Source organism: Chrysochloris asiatica, unplaced genomic scaffold, assembly GCF_000296735.1.
Source record: "Chrysochloris asiatica unplaced genomic scaffold, ChrAsi1.0 scaffold00138, whole genome shotgun sequence".
In the NCBI taxonomy this organism is placed as follows: Eukaryota; Metazoa; Chordata; class Mammalia; order Afrosoricida; family Chrysochloridae; genus Chrysochloris; species Chrysochloris asiatica.
In genome coordinates this window covers 618,414-624,573 of record NW_006408656.1, presented here as the reverse complement: position 1 = coordinate 624,573, position 6,160 = coordinate 618,414, and the positions used below count along the sequence as shown (strand labels likewise).

The 6,160-nt window shown below is 36.1% G+C and overlaps 1 pseudogene; it reads left to right on the top strand.

The window, feature by feature from the left end:
• Positions 1-3,044, top strand: part of LOC102818811 — a 7,978-nt pseudogene extending 4,934 nt beyond the window's left edge.
• The last annotated feature ends 3,116 nt before the right edge of the window (positions 3,045-6,160 follow it).

Below are 6,160 nucleotides of genomic sequence, written 5' to 3'. Positions count from 1 at the left end.
TCACTGTCCAACTTTTGCATGCATATGAGGCTATTAAAAATACCATGGCTTGAGTCAGGTGCACCTTATTCCTCAAACTGACACTTCAGCACTTTATAAAGGTCTTGTGCAGCAGATTTGTGTAAAGCAATACGTTGTTTGATTTCTTGACTGCTGCTTCCAAGAGTGTTGATGATTGATCCGAGCAAAATGACGTTTTTGACAACTTCAATCTTTTCTTCATTTATATAGATGCTGTTTATTTGCCCAGTTGTCAGGATTTTTGTTGTCTTTACATTGAGGAGCAAACCATACTGAAGACGGTGGTCTCTGATCTTCATCAGTAAGTATTTTAAGTGCTCTTCACTTTCAGCAAGCAAGGTTGCATCATCTGCATATCACAGGTTGTTAATGAGTCTTCCTCCCAACCTGATGCCATGTTCTTCTTCATAGAATCCAGTTTCTCAGATGATGTGTTCAGCATGCAGATTGAATAAGTATGGTAAAAGAATACAACCCTGGCAATTACCCTTGCTAAATTGAAACCATTCAGTGTTCCCCTGTTCTGTTGAAACAACTCCCTTTTAATCTATGTACCAGTTCCTTATGAGCCCAATTAAGTGTTCCAAAATACTCATTCTCCACAAAGTTGTCCATAACTTCTAATGATCCACACAATCAAAGCCTTTGCATAGTCAATAAAGAACAGATAAACATCTTTTTGGCAGGCTATCAGAAATTATAGATGGCTCAGTACCTCTACTTTTCTTAACGTATCTATGGCAATCTGTACTCCTTATTTGAAAGCATATAAGCGTTTACAAAGACAGATGAGAGAATGTCCGGCGATTGATTTCTCAGGTTCACTTTACAAGAGTAAAGAATATAATTTCTGAAATTATTTCAGTCTGTCACACAGAGCATCATTTGGAAAATTCACTGCACGTCTTTTGTAAAAAGACCTCCAGCATTTTCTAAGGAACCAACTACTAAAGGAAAGGACAATAGTTTAAACACAATAATGAGGAATATTAATCATAATCCTATGTGGGAAGAATCTAAATGTGGGATAATTGGGGAACTTTCTTGTTTTTGCTTTTCAGGGTTTCATTTTACCTTAAAATATTTATTTTCACTAAAGCTGTGGCATAATAATTAATTAAGTTTATGTTTACTGTTTCTAGAGTTAAAGGAGTACATTAGAATTCTTCACTTGTAGTGGATCTGACAAATTACCAGAGGATTCAAGGTAAAAGTAGCTTTAAAACATGTGAATTTTGACAGATAATAAATGACAAATGGGCCACTTGTTTGATGGCTGGAAATATTAACTTTTCAAGTTATGAATGCATCCAGTCATAAACCTATTAAATTTTGACTAGTTGGTCAGGAGTAAATCTTAAAAATTAAAATAATCTGTATCCTTGCTCCTAGGTGAGACTAATATGTAAAATATCATATTGAAAATAATATTTCATTACTATTATAGGCTCTGTTTTCACTGATTAACTACTTCACATTCTCTAAACACTAAATATTACCTAATTTCAGTTGTTGGTCCTTTGTAAAAAAATATTTTTGAATGAGTTGGTAAACATTTTATTTTCAACATTTAATATATTCTAGAATAACAGTAATACAAAATGCCATTTTTCTCTGTCATTTACTTTAGGCAAAATATTGAACTTTTCTCAGAACTTTTCTTTCTAAACATTTTTCAGTTTCTTTGATTTCTTCCCTCAGCTTCATATGGCTTATACTAAGAAGCCTACATGAGGGGGCTTCAGAAAGTTTCTGGAAAAATGGAATAGAAAGACAATAGATTTTTTTCTACAAGCTTTTTGAAACCCCATATAGCATTAACTTTAAATCTAATTGTTGTTGTTAAGAGCAGTTGAGTCAGTTCTGATCTATAGTGATGCTGTATAGGTTTTCCAAGGAGTGGCTGGTGAGCTTGAACCTCCAACCTTGTGGTTCAAATTCATCTTTCAGTCCAGTGCATTAACTTGCATCTCCATGCCAGGACTCCGGCTTTCCTTGTAGGCATATTGATATTATCCTATCACAGACACTATTCTACATAAAGACTGATCTTGATATGTTCTTTTTTATGATATTCTCCTCTTCCTACCATATCTTTGTGTATATGCCATGATCCTTCTAGGGAACATTGTCATGACTGCCATTATCATGACAGATCCCTGGCTGAACACACCAATGTGTTTCTTTCCAGGCAACCTCTCCTTCACTGATCTCTTCTATTCGTCTGTGATTGCATCGAAAGTGGAGATCAATTTCTGGTCTGAGAGCAAATCCACCTCCATTGCAATTGCATAACTTAGCTCTTTCTCTTTGCCTTCTTCATTGTGACTAAGGGATTTCTCCTGGCATTTCTTAGTCATGTCTTATGACTGTTTCACTGCCATCTGCAGTCCACTCCTCTACTCTGTTCAGATGTCAGCACATCTCTGCACTCAGTTGGTGGCTGGTTCCTATTTCTGTGGCTGTGTCACTTCAGATCAGCAAGACATTGACCTTGTCCTTTTGTGTTTCTAGAGCCATTGATCACTTCTACTGTGATACTCACTCACTTTAGAGGATTTCATGTTCTGAGCTCTTTATCTACAGAATGGTGGTTTTTTTCCACAGTCATTATTGTTGATTACATGTGTGTTGTGTCTACAGTTCTCAAGATACACTCCACTGAGGGACGTAAGAAAACCTTCTCCATTTGTAGTTCTCACCTGGGAGCAGTGAGTGTGTTGTATGGTGCTTTGTTTTATATGCATCCTAGCAGATTTCCTAAACTGAGTAAAGTGGCCTCTTTATGTTACACCTTAGTGTGGTGCTGTAGGATCAGCACTGGACCACAAGGTCAGCAGTTCAAACCCACGAGCTGCTCTTCAGAAACTCTTTATAGGGTCCCTGTGAGTCAGAACAGACTCAACAGCACTTAATAACAACAATAGTCTCCCCAAGTTGAATCCTTAGATTTACTTTCTGAGAAACAAAGATGTTAAAGAGGCTTTTAAAAAATTCTAGAGAAGAAAAATACCATTCTTTGATTATGTATTATCTTCCACCAATATTAAGTTGTTGCTTTTATTTTATGTTTTCTGTGGTCCTTAATGAAAGTTATTTTCACGGAAAGTATAAAAATACAATAAGTAGCTTTTCTCTATAATATTTTTATTTCTGGGGACTATCAAGTACTTTCTAACTTATAGCAACTATATGTATAACAGAAGAAACACAGCTTGGTCCTACACCATCCTCACATAATTGTTACATTTGAGTCAATCATTGCAGCCACTTCTTTAATCCGTATTGCTGAGGGTCTTCCTCTTTTTTTATGACTCTCTTATTTATTATGAAGATCAAAGAGCACAGCCTTTGGTATGCATTACATCTCAATGTAAAGAAAACATAAATCCTCACCACGGGACTAATAAGCAACATTCTTATCAACGGAGAAAAGATTGAAGTTGTCAAGGACTTCTTCTTCTTGGATCAACTATCAATACTCATGGAAGCAGCAGTCAAGAAATCAGATGACATGACATATTGCATTAGGCAAATCTGCTGCATAAGACCTTTTTAAAGTGTTGAAGAACAAAGATGTCAGCTTGAGGGCTAAGGTGCACCTGACCCAAGCCATGTATTTTCAATAACCTCATATGGATGCGAAAGCTGGACAGTGAATAAGGAATACTGTAGAAGAATTGATGCTTTTGAGTTATGGTGTTGGAGAAGAATACTAAAAGTGCCATGGGCTGCCAAAATAACTAATAGATCCTTTTTGGAAGAAGTGCAGACAGAGTGCTCCTTGGAGGCCGAGATAGCCAAACTTCGTCTCTCATACATTGGACATATTATCAGGAGGGACCAGTCCCTGGAGAAGGATATTATGTTTGGTAAGGTGGAGGATCAGAGAAAAAGAGGAAGACCCCCAACAAGATGGATTGGTCAAGTGGCAGCATCGATGGACTCAAGCATGGCAACCAACAGTAGTGAGGTTGGCCCAGGATCGTGCAGTGTTTCACTCTGCTGTGCCTAGGGTCGCTATGAGTCGGTACCAACTTGACGGCACCTAACAACAACAACTACTTTACCAACTATGATGCCCTTGTTCAGAGACTGGTACCTCCTGATAACATGTCCAAAGTACATGAGATGAAGTCTCCACCACTTCTAAGGTACAGCTTGGTTGTACGTCCTCTAAGACAGATGTGTTTGTTCTTCTGGAAGTCCATAGCACAGTCAATATTCTTTGCCAACACCAGAAGTCAAATGTATCAATTCTTCTTCAGTGTTCCTTATTGATTGTCCTACGTATTTCACATGTAGATGAGGCAAGTGGAAGCAATATAGCTTGAGTTAGGTGTACCTTAGTCCTCTAAGTGACATCTTTTCTTTTGAACACTTTAAAGAGGTATCCTGCAGTAAATTTACCAATTACATAAAGTCATTTGATTTCTTAACTGCTGCTGTGGACTCCAAGTAAAAGGAACTGCTGCTTGGTGGCTCCAAGTAAAAGGAAATCCTTGACAACTTCATTTATCATGATGTTGTTTTTTGTTCCAGCTGTAAGGATTGTTTTTTCTTTAAGTTGATGTGCAGAAAGCTGTAGTCTTTGATCTTCAACAGTAAATGCTTCAAATCTTCTTTGTTTTCAGCAAGCAAGACTTTGTCATCTACATATTGCCTTTTGTTAATGAATCTTTCTCCATTTCTGATGCTTCAAATCTTGTTTTTCTTCTTGTAATCCACCTACTGGACGTATTTGCTCAACATATAAATTGTACAGTATGATGAAATGAGGCACATTTTTCCTGATTTAAAACCATGCAGTGTTCCTTTGTTCTGTTTGAATGACTGCCTCTTGGTCTATGCACAGATTCCACATAAGCATAATTAAGTGTTCTGATATTCTCATTCTTTGTGATGTTATCTTTAGTTTGTTATGATCTATACAGTCAAACACTTTTGCATAGTCAAAAAAACACACAGATGGACATATTTCTGGTGTTCTTTGCTTTCAGCCAAGATCTATTGAATATCAGCAATAATATTCCTCATTCCATGTCCTCCTGAATTTGTTTGAATTTTCTGGCAGTTCCTTATCAATCTACTGGTGCAACCATTTTTTTTTTTTTTTTTTTGTATCATCTTCAGTACAACTTTACCTGTATGTGATATTGTCTAATAATGTTTGAATTCTGAAGTATCATCTTCTTTGGAATAGTCATAAAAATGGATCTCTTTCAGTCAGCGTACCAGTTAGCTTTCTTCCAAATTTATTGGTATATTTGAGTCAATGCTTCCAGCACTCAATCTGTTTGTTGAAACATCTCAATTTGTATTCTGTTCACTTCTGAAACCTTGTATTTTGCCAATGTAGTTTGGACTTTTTTCTTCAGTACCACCAATTCTGGATCAGATGTTACCCCTTGAAATGGTTGAACATCGACCAATTCTTTTTGACACAGTGACTGTCTATCCCCTCCATCATGTTTTGATGCTTCATGGGGCGTTCAAAATTTTGCCCTTAGAATCCTTCAATTTTGCAACTCAAGGCTTGAAATTTTTCTTTAGTTCTTTCAGCTTGAGAAATGTTGAGCTAAAACTTGCACTTGAATGTAGAGTAAGTAAAGTTAATGAAAGTAATGATGAAGTAAAAGACTTGAAAAGAAAGTTTAAAAGGGTGAATGAGTAAACAGAAATCATTTGGTAGTTAAGGAAGTTCTTGAGCTATGTGGAAGTTGCGGACTACTGGAGTAAGGAAACTCCTGTAGCAGCTCATGTTATTGATGTGGAGTTCAAGGATGCCTAGGTTAATGAAGAAAAACATAGTTTATAAAACACAGGTAAAATATTCATATCATATTAAATTATATGAGTGAGTGTAAAACAATGAGGTGTGTCTTCTAATATTGAACTTGAACTAATGACTGAATCATGACAAGAAGTACAGCAGTAGGTGGCAATTTAGAGGGAAATGAGTTAAGTAATGAATCAATTATTTAGCTATTTAAAGAAATGGTTAATTACAAAAACTGGTATCATTGTGACTGTTTTGAAATGCTATTTTCTGTCAACTTGGGAAATAGATGTCTTTCATTTTTTTTTTTATTCTATAAAATTGAAAAGTAGTAACTACCATAGTTTTGTAAGAATTATA